The sequence below is a fragment of the Heptranchias perlo genome, chromosome 20 (assembly GCF_035084215.1).
Source record: "Heptranchias perlo isolate sHepPer1 chromosome 20, sHepPer1.hap1, whole genome shotgun sequence".
In the NCBI taxonomy this organism is placed as follows: Eukaryota; Metazoa; Chordata; class Chondrichthyes; order Hexanchiformes; family Hexanchidae; genus Heptranchias; species Heptranchias perlo.
The window spans coordinates 3,006,337-3,021,146 of NC_090344.1; the positions used below are offsets into that span (position 1 = coordinate 3,006,337).

General features: G+C 43.3%; 1 non-coding gene across 1 annotated transcript; it reads left to right on the top strand.

Moving 5' to 3' along the window:
* Positions 1-14,562: 14,562 nt before the first annotated feature.
* Positions 14,563-14,636, top strand: trnaf-gaa (transfer RNA phenylalanine (anticodon GAA)). Its single transcript has one exon. It is a non-coding gene; the product is annotated as a tRNA-Phe (tRNA).
* The last annotated feature ends 174 nt before the right edge of the window (positions 14,637-14,810 follow it).

Here is a 14,810-nt window from a genome sequence, read left to right on the forward strand (position 1 = left end):
TTTTGAATATCTCTATCATATCTCCTCTCAGCCTTCTCAGTTCCAAGGAGAACAATCCGAGCTTCTTCAGCCTATCCTTGTAATTTAAGTCCCTCATCCCTGGAATCATTCCAGTAAATCTCCTCTGCACCCTCTCAAAGCCTTCACATCCTTCCAAAAGTGCACTGCCCAGAACTTGACCAAATACCATTTGTGGCCGAAATAGTGTTTTCTAAAGGTTCATCATGACTTCCTTGTTTTTGTACTCAATGCCTCTCTTTTCAAGCCCAGTGCTTTATAAACCACTTTATAAACCACTTTCTCAACCTGCCCTGCCACTTTCAACGATTTATGCACATATACCCCCAGATCTGTCTGTTCCTCTAACCCTTTTAGAATTGTGCTCTCTAGTTTATATTGCCTCTTCTCGTTTTTCCCACCGAAGTGCATCACCTCGCATTTTTCCGTGTTAAACTTCATCTGCCACGTGTCCGTCCATGCCACCAACGTGTCCATATCCTCTTCAAGTCTATCCACCTCACTGTTCTCGACCCTTCCAAGTTTTGTGTCATCTGCAAATTTTGATATTGTACCCTTCACTCCCAAGCCCAAGTCATTAATATATATCAAGAAAAGCAGTGGTCCCAGCACCGACCCCTATGGGACACCATTGCCCACCTCCTTCCAATCCAAATAACATCCATTCACCACAACTCCCTGTTTCCTGTCATTTAGCCAGTGCTGCATCCATGTTGCTATTGCCCCCTTTATTCCATGGACTGCAATCTTGATAGCAAGCCTACCACGTGGCACTTTATCAAACGCTTTTTGAAAGTCCATATACACCACGTCAACTGCATTGAGCTCATCTGCCCTCTCTGTTACCTCATCAAACAACTCTCTCAAGTTGGTTCAACACGATTTGCCTTTAACAAATCCGTGCTGGCATTCCCTAATCAATCCATACTCGTCCAAGTGACTGTTAATTCTGTCCCGTTTCCAAAACTTCCCCCATCACCGAGGTTAAACTGACTGGCCTATAGTTGCTGTTATAATCTTTACACCATTTTTTTGAACAAAGTTGTAACATTTGCAATTCTCCAGTCCTCTGGCACCATCCCCATATCTAAGGATGTCTTGAAGATTATGGCCAGTTCCTCTGCAATTTCCCCCTTTACTTCCCTCAGCATCCTCGGGTGTATTCCATCCGGACCAGGTGACTTATCTATTTTAAGTACAGCAAGCCTTTCTAGTACCTCTTCTTTCTCATTTTTAGCCCATCCAGTATCTTAACTATATTTTCCTTCATCGGGAATCTAACAGAATCTTCTTCCTTGGTAAAGAACAATGCGAAGTACTCATTTAGTACCTCTGCCATACCCACTGCCTCCATGAGTAAATCTCCTTTATGGTTCTTAATCGCTCCTCTTACAACCCGTTTACTGTTAACATGTCTGAAGAAGACTTTTGGATTCCCTTTTATGTTGTCCGCTATTCTCATACTCTCTCTTTGGCCCTCTTATTTCTCTTTTCACTTCCCCTCTGAACTTTCTATATTCTCTCCGGTTGGCACTTGTGTAATCAATCTGACACCTGTCATACATCACTTTTTCTTGCTCTCTATCTCGCTTATTATCCAGGCAGCTCTGGCTTTAGTTGCCCTACCTTTCTCCCTCGTTGGAATGTACCTTCTCCATACCCGAATCATCATTTTAAAAGGCGCCCACTGTTTAATTACAGTTTTGCCTGACAATCTTTAATTCCAATTTACCCGGGCCCAGATCTGTTCTCATCTCACTGAAATTGACCCTCCTCCAATTGAGTATTTTTACTTTAGAGTGGACAGAGTCCATTTCCATAGCTATTCTAATCCTTATGATACTGATCGCTGCTCCCTAAATGCTCCCCCACTGACACTTGCTCCACTTGGCCCGCGTCATTCCCTTGAACCAAGTCCAGCAATGCCTCCTTCCTCAGTGGGCCAGAAACGTACTGGTCGAGAAAGTTATGCTGAACACATTTCAAAAATTCTTCTCCTTCTTTGCGCCTTATATTCTGGTTATCCCAGTCTATTTTAGGATAGTTGAAATCCCCTGTTATCACTACTCTATGGCTTTTGCACCTCTCTGTAATTTCCCTGCAAATTTGCTCCTCTATATCCGTCCCACTTGCTGGTGGCCTACTGAACACACCAAGTAGTGTAATCGCACCTCTATTGTTCTTCAACTCGAACTCAGTACCTGGAGAAATTCCCTCGTTCCTGGGAACTTTGTATTAAGCAGAAGTTAGCAGCAAAAAGTGTTCGTGGTGGGACTGAGAAATGCTTAAACAGCCGGCACCCTCTAAAACAGAGCTCCAAGTGTCAGTTCAAATAAAGTCCTGAACTGACAGAGCGTCGGGCAGATGAGGATTGAATTGAATCCCAATTCACTGAATCTAAGTAAGGTTTAAATAAGTGAATCTCTCAGGAGTGAGATACCTGAGTTTGTGTGTGAGCTGAAACTGGATCGGTCCCGTTCTGTGAAGAAAGAATGGCAGTCGGCTCCCAGACAGGGCTCAGGCCGGGACTGGCAGCTCTCCGCTGGTAACGGCTGGATTCGAGAGCGTCGTTCCTGCGCTGTTGCTGCTGCTGCTTCCGCCTCTTCGAGTCCCTGTGGCGGTCGGTACCGATCTCCCTCCTATGGATCCGGCTACAGCTGCTCGCTGTGAGCTTCGTGGCGCAAGGGTAGCGCGTCTGACTCCAAATCAAAAGGATGCGTGTTTGGATCACATTTTCGCAACGTTTCAGTGTCACTCTGTTTTATCGCGGGACATAGAATCATAGAATCATAGAAGTTTACAACATGGAAACAGGCCCTTCGGCCCAACATGTCCATGTCGCCCAGTTTATACCACTAAGCTAGTCCCAATTGCCTGCACTTGGCCCATATCCCTCTATACCCATCGTACCCATGTAACTGTCCATCTTTTCAGGGATGGTCTGTTCACTGTATGTAAAATAATATTGATCACAGAATGAACACACCACAGAAAGAGGCCATTCGACCCAACAATTCCTTACCTGCCTTTTGTACGAACAATCCCATTAGTCCCATTCCCCGTCCCTTTCCCCGTGGCCCTGCATTTTCCCCTTCAGGTATTTATCAAATTCCTTTTTGAAAGCCACGATTGAATCTGCTTCCACCACCCTTTCAGGCAGCGCATTCCAGATCATAACCATTCGCTGCGTTAAAAATATTTTCCTCATGTCGCCTTTGGTTCTTTTGCCAATCACCTCAAATCTGTGCCCTCTGGTTTCGACACTTCCCCCAATGGGAACAGCTTCTATTTATTAACTTTATCTGAACCCTCCATGACTTTGAACACTTCTATCAAATCTCCTCTGAACCTTCTCTGCTCGAAGGAGAACAACCCCAGCACGGCGTAAATCCAGTCTATTAGCTCCAATTTATTTATTTGCGCATTAAACAAAACGTGAAAGACTGGTAAGGCGGTGTGCAAGCGGAGCTCACTGCTTTCAGACAATAAATACAATCGCTGCGTGGGCGCTGGGTTCAAATCTTACTACTGATAGAATTTCTGGCAATGTTCATTTTGACATGTTCACAGAAAACACGAATGTAGTGCGATGGAGCAGAGGATGTGAAAGAAGCTGAAAGTGAAAGTGCAGACATTATTTTCATCAACTGCAGGAGACAGGACACGTTTCCGCAGGTAAGGGCCTCTTACCTTAATATTCTTTCCAGCAGAGTGGGACAGGTGATCAGAGTGAACGGACTCCAGCGGCGCAATCGGTCAGTGCGCGGTCCTTATATGACAGTACAGGATCGGGAAATACCGAGGTTGTTAATTCTAGTCTCACCGAGATCAAACAATCCTTTTCCTTGTGAACATTTCGACCGGAGTTGAAGGTACAATTGGTTTGTTCCAAAATGCATCTACTTATTTGTATTGCCATGTGGTTCCTCCGGACCACGCTGTTGCAATAGCAGATGAGATGTTTAGGATTACTTCTTTACAGGAGGGAGGCTGCGGTTTTGGAGACGCAAACTCTGATTTTGATCCATCCACACACGATGGGATTCAACTGGAGCTTTGAACCAGCGCCTTCGACCGCTCAGCCAGGATACTTTCCATTCTACACTTCAGGAGCTAGTTTTACAGGAATAGAATTACTACAAGCAATAATTCGACCCCTCAAGCACCAATGCTCGCACGGCAGTCGGATGCATGTGTCCAGTTCGAAACCTGTCTGAAGGAACATTCAGTCTGACAGAGCCGGAAGTCGAGCAGATTGACTTTCGGTCTGAGCAGTTGATGAGTCTCCTTCTTGAGAGTGTTTCGCCAATCCTGCTCAAAGTGGATTAAGAATCATGAATTCGGGTGGGACTGGAGCCGTTTGTGTAAGATGAAGTGCAGGGGGCAGTTTCCCGTTCTTGACGGACATTAATGACCCTGTTTCGGTTTTGCTCCAAAATTTCACTTCTCAGCTCCCGATCCGTGAACTAAAATCCAACTCTGGTTGGATTCGAACCCACAACCTTTGAATGTGTCCGCCACCCACGAAATAGAAAATCACCACGCTATCCATTGCGCCACAGAGCTAGCTAGCGAGTTGGAAGGAGAGCGGGGATCTTGTGTTGTGGTTGAGGTCGTCTGACTGCTGCGGCTTCCGCCTTTCACATTCCGAGAGCCGCGGCGGCAGTCTGCACCGATCGCCCTCCAATGGATCCTGCTCCAGCCGCTTGTTGTGGGCCTGGAACAAGAACAGTCGCGTCTGACTCCAAATCAGAAGGTTGTGTGTTTTGAACCAGGTTGAAATCACAGAATTTTCACTGTGGCTCAGGGTCATGCCGACTGATTTTAGATCGGGGCAGTGTTTTAGTGATGGGATGTTCAGTGTTTGTGCAACAATATCAAAATTAAATTTGTTACATTAATGAGCTTTTTTTTCTGTTACTTTCTATTTACACCCTCTCCAGTTTTATGTAGAAACAGTTAAAAATGTTTTAGGGATGTGGTGTGCAGTGTTTGTGGAATCAGTGTAATTACATTTTATACTTTCATCTGTTCCTTCTCCAACCCAGACCCTGATCATCAGATTTGCAGCTTCACCCTGTTTAAAATAGGTTACTCAGTGATAGAAATCAATCAGTAACAACCCCGAAACCTCAATGGGTATAATTGTTCCAATGCTTTGTGATGGTCTCGATTTCCATTCAAATTTTCAATCAGCAATTCCCAACGGGTGTTTTGGGTTTGACAAATTAATTTAAGTACTTGACTGGTTTCTGGAAATGATCCAATGGGGATTTCCTTACCCGTACAGATATAGAAATAAATACATTCCATCATTTCACAAATGACAGTTGTGTAAATAAATATATCGCGATCTGTAAGATGGAAAAGCAGCTCTTCATTTTCATGAACAAATTTCCTCAATATATTTTATTAATCCACTTACGTTTCAATGTAGAGCATATATTCAGAGCATCGCTCTAAACTTGAAGAATGGTAAAACAATTGCAGATTTTACAATCACATAACACGCTGTCGTATAAGTAAGATTAAGGCCTACTTTGTGAAATGTTTATTCTAATTGTCTTTATGATATTACGAAAAACATTTCTCGATGTACGTCCCTAACTTAACGGAGAAACTAAGATGAAAACCGAAAGGATTTTTCAAAAACGATTTGATCGGTTCCCCTTCTCCTTTCTTTAATTGTTACCTTTTGCTAATTGTTCATCCCGTTCCGTTTGCTTCATTTTTTCCTCAGTCATTTATGGTGAATTTTCTATCTGTTAACGTTCTTAAATATTTGATTTGTTTGCTCTCTCCATCTTGACTAGTGAATTGTTGATCTCCATGTAAAAGTCTGAAGCAGAAATGTGTTCATATTTAGGCGTGACTCTGAAGTGTGGCACGGAGAGGTGATGCCGGATGTGTGACCGAGAGACCAACTGCAGGAGGCAGGACTGTCCGTAATTAACATACCCCGTGTGGCATTGCTCATGGTCGGTCGGATGACAATGTTTTATATTGACTGAACTGCTATGTACACAACACAGAACATATTTACTGCTGCTTTAACTCCACAAAGTTTTAACACCAATAATGACCAAAGTCTCAGATCAGTTAGAATTGAATGCTGTTGGTGAGGGGAGTTTGTAGATTGGAAGGAGTTTATACATTTACAGCTCCAGGTAAAACTGCAAACCTCTCTCGCCTGTCGGTTAGGTCACCATGAAATGTCCACCTTTCTTTGTGCTTCTGGACTTCTGAAGTGTGATTGAACCTGACCAAAACTTTTCTATAATTCGTGAGGAAGGAAGGTTTCAGTGTAAATGGGAGATCTAAACGTGGATGTTTCACTGGGTAACCATGGGAACCAGATACACTGCTCATTCCAGTTATTTGTCCAGCAGGAAACAGAAATCATTCTCTTCAACTGTACTCGTCCGAAGGAAAAGGAAACAAACAAATCTGCTCAGTTCTTTGTTTTAGCTTCTTCTGCTGGTTTATGTTCACTCACCGAGAAAGTGTCAGAGAGAGAGACTGAGAGATTGGATTCGCGTTTTCACTTTGTAATCTATTACACTTTGTAATTATTGTAAGAGACGGTTCCATCCCAACTGTTCTGTGCGTGACATTCTCATTGATACTAAGATATGCTCTAAATGAGTTTCTACTAATTGCACATTGTGGAGAAAAGCTGAACGCCGAAAACTGCTCTGAAACCAGCTTCACTTCGCAACCTTTAATGGAGATGGGTAGCTGGTTGCAGGTAAAGAAGTTTGTAAAATAAGCCCTCGAGAGCAGTATCCTCAAAACGTGTTTTGGACACATTCGCAGCTCAAACATCTTACATTAAATACAACAAATATTCAAATACGTCACAAGTGTTAATATTAACGAGGAAGGATCTGGTTCTGGGGAATGAGGTGGGTCAAGTGGAGCAAGTGTCACTTGGGGAATATTTAGGGAACGGTGATCATAGTATCATAAGGTTTAGACTAGTTATGCAAAAGGAGAAGGAGCTATTTCAAGTAAAATACTTGATAGGAGGAGGGCCAACTCAAGTGGGTTCAGAACGTACCAGGCCCGTGTAAATTGGAATCAAAGATTGGCAGGCTAAAATGTAATCGAACAATGGGTGGCATTTTAAGAGAACATGTTTCGGGTGCACTCTAAGTAGATTCCCAGGACGGGGAAGGCAGGGCAACTAAAGCCAGAGCCCCCTGGATGAGGAAAGAGATAGGGGGTTAAATGAAGCAGATAAAGGGGGTTAATGACAGATGTCAGTTTGACAATACAAGTGAGAACCAGGCTGAATATAGGAAGTACCGTGAAAAAGTAAATAAGAGGGGTAAAGAGAGAGTATGAACATAGATTGGCGGTTAACAGAAGAGGTAATCCAAAAGTCTTCTGCAGGCATATAATTAGCGAAATGGGAATAAGAGGAGGGGTGAGGCCGATTAGGGACCAAAAAGGAGATCTACGCATGGAGGCAGATGGCATGACTGAGGCACTAAATGAGTACTTTGCGTCTGTCTCTACCAAGGAAGAAGATGCTGCCAAAGTCACAGTAAAAAGGGAGGTTGTTGAGATACTGGATGGGGTGAAAATTGATACAGAGGAGGCATTTGAAAGGCTGGCTATGCTTAAAGTTGATAAGTCACCCGGTCCAGATGGGATGCTTTCAAGGTTTCTGAGGGAAGTAAGGTTGGAAATTTCAGAGGTGCTGGTCATAATCTTCCAATCCGCCATGGAAGCGGGGGTGATACCAGAGGACTGGATAATTACCAATGGAACATCCTTGTTCAAATAGGGTGTAAGGATAAACCCGGCAACTACAGACCAGTCAATTTAAACTCGGAGGTGTGATGCGTTTAGAAACGATGATCTGGGCCAAAATGAATAGTCACTTGGGCAAGTGTGGATTAATAAAGTAAAGCCAGCATGGATTTGTTAAAGGCAAATCATGTTTGACTAACTTGAATGAGGTAACGGAGAGGGTTGATGACGGCAATGCGGTTGATAAAATGCCACACAACAAGAAGAACAACTTGCATTTATATAGCGCCTTTAACGTAGTAAAACTTATCAAGGTTCTCACAGGAGCGTAATCAAACAAAATTTCACACTGAGCCACGTAAGGAGGTTTTAAGATAGGTGAATAAAATCTTGGTCAAAGATGGAGGTTTTAAGGAGCATCTTAAATGAGGAGAGAGAGGTAGAGAGGCGGAGAGATTCAGGGCAGGAATTCCAGAGCTTAGGGCCGAGGCAGCTGAAAGCACGGCCGTCAATGGTGGAGCGATTAAAATCGGGGATGCACAAGAAGCAAGAATTGGAGGAGCACAGAGATCTCGGAGGGTTGTAGGGCTGGAGGAGGTGATAGAGATAGGGAGGGGCGAGGCCATGGAAACATTTGAAAACAAGAAGGAGAAATGTACGGCTGGTGGAAGTTACAGAGATAGGGAGGGGGAGGCCATGGAGGGATTTGAAAACAAGGATTGGAATTGGTGGGCTGTAGTAGGTTTCAGAGATAGGGAGTGGCGAGGCCATGGAGGGATTTGAAAACAAGGAGGAGAAATGTACGGCTGGTGGAAGTTAGAGAGATCGGGAGGGGTGAAGCCATGGAGGGATTGGAAAACAAGGATGAGAATTTTAAAATCGAGGCTTTCCCGTACTGGGAATCAATGTAGGTCAGTGATCACAGGGGAGATAGGAGAACGGGGTTAGGTTACGGTCAGAGGAGTATTGGATGTAAGGGGGGAAGATGGGAGGCCAGCCAGGAGACCATTGGAATAGTCCAGTCTTGAGGTAATATAATACGCTTGTCAGCAAAATTGAAGCTATTGGAATAAGTAGGGGCAGTGGCAGCATGGATGCGAATTGGCTAAATGACAGGAAACAGAGTGTAGTGTTGAACGGTTGTTTCTTGAAGATATACAGTGGTGTTCTCCAGTGGTCGGTACGAGGACCACTGATTTCTTGATATATAATGATGACTTGGACTTGGGTGCACAGGGCACAATTTCAAAAATTGCAGATAACTCAAAAGTTAGAAGTGCAGTAAACAGTGATGAGGATAGTAATAGACTTCAAGAGGACATAGACAGGCTGGTGGAATGGGTGGACACGTGGCAAATGAAATTTAATGCAGAGAAGTGCGAACTGATATATTTTGAAAGGAAGAACGAGGAGAGGCAAAATAAACGAAATGTTACAATACTGAAGGGGGTGCAGGAACAGAGACCTGGTGGGATCTGGGCACAAATCTTTGAAGGTGGCAGGACAGATTGAGAATGAAGTTAAAAAGGAGACTGGATCCTGGGCTTTATAAATAGAGGCGTAGCACACAAAAACAAGGAAGTTATGTTAAACCTTTATAAAACACTGGTTCGGCCACAACTGGAGCATCTGGGCACCACAGTTTAGGAAGGATTTGAAGGAATTAGAGACGGTGCAGAAGAGCTGCAGGAAAGAAGGTGCAGAAATGGCTCCAGGGATGAGGGACTTCATTTCCACGAATAGACTGGAGAAGCTGGGGTTGTTCTCCTTCGAACAGAGAAGGTTGGGAGGAGATTTGATGGAAGTGTTCAAAATCATGACGGCTTTCGATAAAGTAACGATGGAGAAAGTGTTCCCATTGGCGGAAGGCTCAAGAACCAGCGGACACAGATTTAAGGTGATTGGCAAAAGAACCAAAGGCGACATGAGGAAAAAAGAATAAGCAGCGAGAAGTTCTGATCTGGAATGCACTGCCTGAAAGGGTGTTGCAAACAAATTCAATCGTGGCTTTCAAAAGGGAATTGGATAAATAGTGTAAGGGAAAATTTGCAGGGGTACGGGGAAAGAGCATGGGAATGGGACTAATTGGAATACTCTTACAAAGAGCCGGTACAGACTCGACGGGCCGAATGACCTCCTTCTATCCTCCAACAATTCAATCATTTGTCAAGCTCAAAGTGCTTGCTACTTCAATGAGAGGTCCGTCTGTACAAAGAACAAGCACTTCCGCATTGCAGTTCTGCAGTCCTTTCCTTGTTGGCTCCGGAATTAATACAAATTCCGCCCTGTGTTATTTTGACGTTTAATCCACAAATGAGGTAAATATCAGGGAGAATAAAACGGCTCCACTGTGAATCGAACCGATGACCACTTGTTACGAAAGAGGCAATTTGCCCAGCTTCGCCAAGGAGACAAATTAAGCTGCAAACGTCCCAGCTCCTCTGACTGACACCGAGCATCTACCTGTCATTGTCTGTTAGCGTTTGAGACAGTTTGTATTTTTCCATTTATCTTGTCCATTTCGCTGTGTTTACCGATACTCTGTATCTCTCGCTCTGTTTAGGGATGCTCTGTATCTCTCGCTGTGTTTACCGATACTCTGTATCTCTCGCTCTGTTAAGGATCCCCTTGGAACGAGCGACCACAACATGGTTGAATTTCATATCCAATTAGAGGGTGAGAAGGTTGATTCTCAAACAAGCGTACTGAGCTTGAATAAAGGAGACTATGATGGTATGAGAGCGGAATTGATTAAAGTGGACTGGGAAAATAGATTAAAGGGTAAGACGGTACATGAGCAGTGGTGTTCATTCAGGGAGTTATTTTACAACTTTCAAAATAAATATATTCCACTGAGGAAAAAAGGGTGTAAAAGAAATGACAGCCATCCGTGGCTAAGTAAAGAAATCAAGGATAGTATCCGACTAAAAACAAGGACATATAAGGTAGCCAAACTTAGTGGGAGGATAGAAGATTGGGAATTCTTCAAAAGACAGCAAAAAGTAACTAAAGGATTGATTAAGAAAGGGAAGTTAGATTATGAAAAGAAATTAGCAAAAAATATAAAAACAGATAGCAAGAGTTTCTATAGTTATATAAAAAGAAAAAGGGTGGCTAAGGCAAACATAGGTCCCTTAGAGGATGAGACCGGGAAATTAATGGTGGGAAACATGGAGATGGCAAAAATGCTGAACAAATATTTTGTTTCAGTCTTTACAGTAGAAGACACTAAGAATATCCCAACACTGGACAAACAGGGGACTCTCGGGGGGGAGGAGCTAAATACGATTAAAATCACTCAGGAGATGGTACTCAGTAAAATAATGGGACTCAAGGCGGATAAATCCCCTGGACCTGATGGCTTCCATCCTAGGGTCTTGAGGGAAGTGGCAGTAGGGATTGTGGATGCTTTGGTGATAGTTTTCCAAAATTCCCTGGAGTCAGGAGAGGTCCCGGCAGATTGGAAAACTGCTAATGTAACACCGTTATTTAAAAAGGGTAGTAGGCAGAAGGCTGGAAATTATAGGCCAGTTAGCTTAACATCTGTTGTGGGTAAAATATTGGAGTCTATTATTAAGGAGACAGTAACGGAACATTTAGATAAGCATAATTTAATAGGACAAAGTCAGCATGGCTTTATGAAGGGGAAGTCATGTCTGACAAATTTGCTTGAGTTCTTCGAGGATATAACGTATAGGGTGGATAAAGGGGAACCAGTGGACATAGTGTATTTAGACTTCCAGAAGGCATTCGACAAGGTGCCACATAAAAGATTATTACTTAAGATAAAAAATCACGGGATTGGGGGTAATATTCTGGCATGGGTGGAGGATTGGTTATCGAACAGGAAGCAGAGAGTTGGGATAAATGGTTCATTTTCGGACTGGCAACCAGTAACCAGTGGTGTTCCACAGGGGTCGGTGCTGGGTCCCCAACTCTTTACAATCTATATTAACGATTTGGAGGAGGGGACCGAGTGCAACATATCAAAATTTGCAGATGATACAAAGATGGGAGGGAAAGTAGAGAGTGAGGAGGACATAAAAAACCTGCAAGGGGATATAGACAGGCTGGGTGAGTGGGCGGAGATTTGGCAGATGCAATATAATATTGGAAAATGTGAGGTTATGCACTTTGGCAGGAAAAATCAGAGAGCAAGTTATTTTCTTAATGGCGAGAGACTGGAAAGTACTGCAGTACAAAGGGATCTGGGGGTCCTAGTGCAAGAAAATCAAAAAGTTGGTATGCAGGTGCAGCAGGTGATCAAGAAAGCCAACGGAATGTTGGCTTTTATTGCTAGGGGGATAGAATATAAAAACAAGGAGGTATTGCTGCAGTTATATAAGGTATTGGTGAGACCGCACCTGGAATACTGCATACAGTTTTGGTCTCCATACTTAAGAAAATACATACTTGCTCTCGAGGCAGTACAAAGAAGGTTCACTCGGTTAATCCCGGGGATGAGGGGGTGGACATATGAGGAGAGGTTGAGTAGATTGGGACTCTACTCATTGGAGTTCAGAAGAATGAGAGGCGATCTTATTGAAACATATAAGATTGTGAAGGGTCTTGATCGGGTGGATGCAGTAAGGATGTTCCCAAAGATGGGTGAAACTAGAACTAGGGGGCATAATCTTAGAATAAGGGGCTGCTCTTTCAAAACTGAGATGAGGAGAAACTTCTTCACTCAGAGGGTGGTAGGTCTGTGGAATTTGCTGCCCCAGGAAGCTGTGGAAGCTACATCATTAGATAAATTTAAAACAGAAATGGACAGTTTCCTAGAAGTAAAGGGAATTAGGGGTTATGGGGAGCGGGCAGGAAATTGGACATGAAGCTGAGTTCGGATCGGTCAATGCCCTGTGGGTGGCGGAGAGGGCCCAGGGGCTATGTGGCCGGGTCCTGCTCCGACTTCTTGTGTTCTTTAGATTTGTGGTTGGGATCAGATCAGCCATGATCTTATTGAATGGCGGAGCAGGCTCGAGGGGCCGATTGGCCTACTCCTGCTCCAATTTCTTATGTTCTTATATTCTTATGATACTCTGTATCTCTCGCTGTGTTTACCGATACTCTGTATCTCTCGCTGTGTTTACCGATACTCTGTCTCTCCCGCTGTGTTTACCGATACTCTGTATCTCTCGCTGTGTTTACCGATACTCTGTATCTCTTGCTGTGTTTACCGATACTCTGAATCTCTCGCTGTGTTTAACGATACTCTGTATCTCTCGTTGTGTTTCCCGATAATCTGTATCTCTCGTTTTTTTTACCGATACTCTGTATCTCCCGCTTTGTTTACCGATACTCTGTATCTCTCACTGTGTTTACCGATACTCTGTATCTCTCGCTGTGTTTAGCGATACTCTGAATCTCTCGCTGTGTTTACCGATACTCTGTATCTCTCGTTGTGTTTATCTCTCTGTATCTCTCGCTGTGTTTACCGATACTCTGTATCTCTCGCTGTGTTTACCGATACTCTGTATCTCTCGCTGTGTTTACCGATATTCTGTATCTCTCACTGTGTTTACCGATACTCTGTATCTCTCGCTCTGTTTAGGGATACTCTGTATCTATCGCTGTGATCACCGATACTCTGTATCTCTCGCTGTGTTTCTCTCTCTGTGTCAATCCGTCGGCTGATTCTGAATGAACAATGAAATAAATGAAGGGTTTCAGACAATTCTCCCTCTGACACTGAGGAACCAATGAGCGAAACTTTATAATAAGATATTGTTTATTGTGATGGAGCGAAGAAAACATTGCATTTTGGATGTTTTAGGTTCAGTTATGTACAAAAAGAAACCGTGTTTGCAACAAGCCGCCTTTTAAGTTGATGTCAGGCTCGCTAACATTGCAGCACGAGGTACAGGCACCGCGCTGATGACCTTCATGTGTATACCGGCCTTTTAGATACTTCGTGTGACACAAGAACTTTCCAATCCCCGATCTCCTGGACACCGACAGATTCGTCGAAACAGCATTCACCGGCAGGACCGATATCGCGCCCCCTTTGCCGGACTTCAGCAAATTTAACGTTGAAAATACAAAGCAGGGCGGACAGTATCTGGAAAACAGTTAAACTTTCAGTGTTCAGACTTTAGTGAGAACTATAAACAGGACATTGGGTAGATATTAAGTGGGTGTGCAGTAGGAGTGCGCTGTTGTTTTATAAAGTGTGGGAGTGCAGATATGAGTGTGATGTTCACATATGAACTGTGGATGGGTATATATGAGTTTCTTGTTTATTATGAGTGCGGTGTTTATATATGAACAGTGGGAGTGTATCTATGAGTGCGATGTTTATATATGAACTGTGGGTGTCTATACATGAGTGCGATGTTTACATTTGAACTGTGGGTGTGTATATATGAGTGCGATGTTTATATATGAACTGTGGGTGTCTGTACATGAGTGCGATGTTTACATTTGAACTGTGGATGTCTATACATGAGTGCGATGTTTGTATTTGAACTGTGGGTGTGTATATATGAGTGCGATGTTTGTATTTGAACTGTGGGTGTGTATATATGAGTGTGATGTTTGTATTTGAACTGTGGGTGTGTATATATGAGTGTGATGTTTGTATTTGAACTGTGGGTGTGTATATATGAGTGCGATGTTTATATATAAACTGTGGGTGTGTATATATGAGTGCGATGTTTATATATGAACTGTGGTTATGTATATCTGAATGCGATGTTTTTATTTGAATTGCGGAATCAACAGGAGGGGCAATTCCTCCTGGGGTTATTTTTTTTAAGACAATGACATAAAGTGAAACGTATACATGGGGCCGAAATAGCTCAGTTGGGAGAGCGTTAGACTGAAGGATCTAAAGGTCCTTATTTCAATCCCGAGTTTCGGCGGTTATTGAGTTTCTTCTTCGATTCTCGCATTTATTTACAGTGAAATTTGATACCCGCCACTGAAGGATTAGGGATGGAATAGAAAGGCATCAAGGATGGGACATATTTATATCGTCTGCAGTTGATTTTTAATTCTCTGTTACCTTCTGCCCTTTTCTCTTGCTTTTTTCTCTC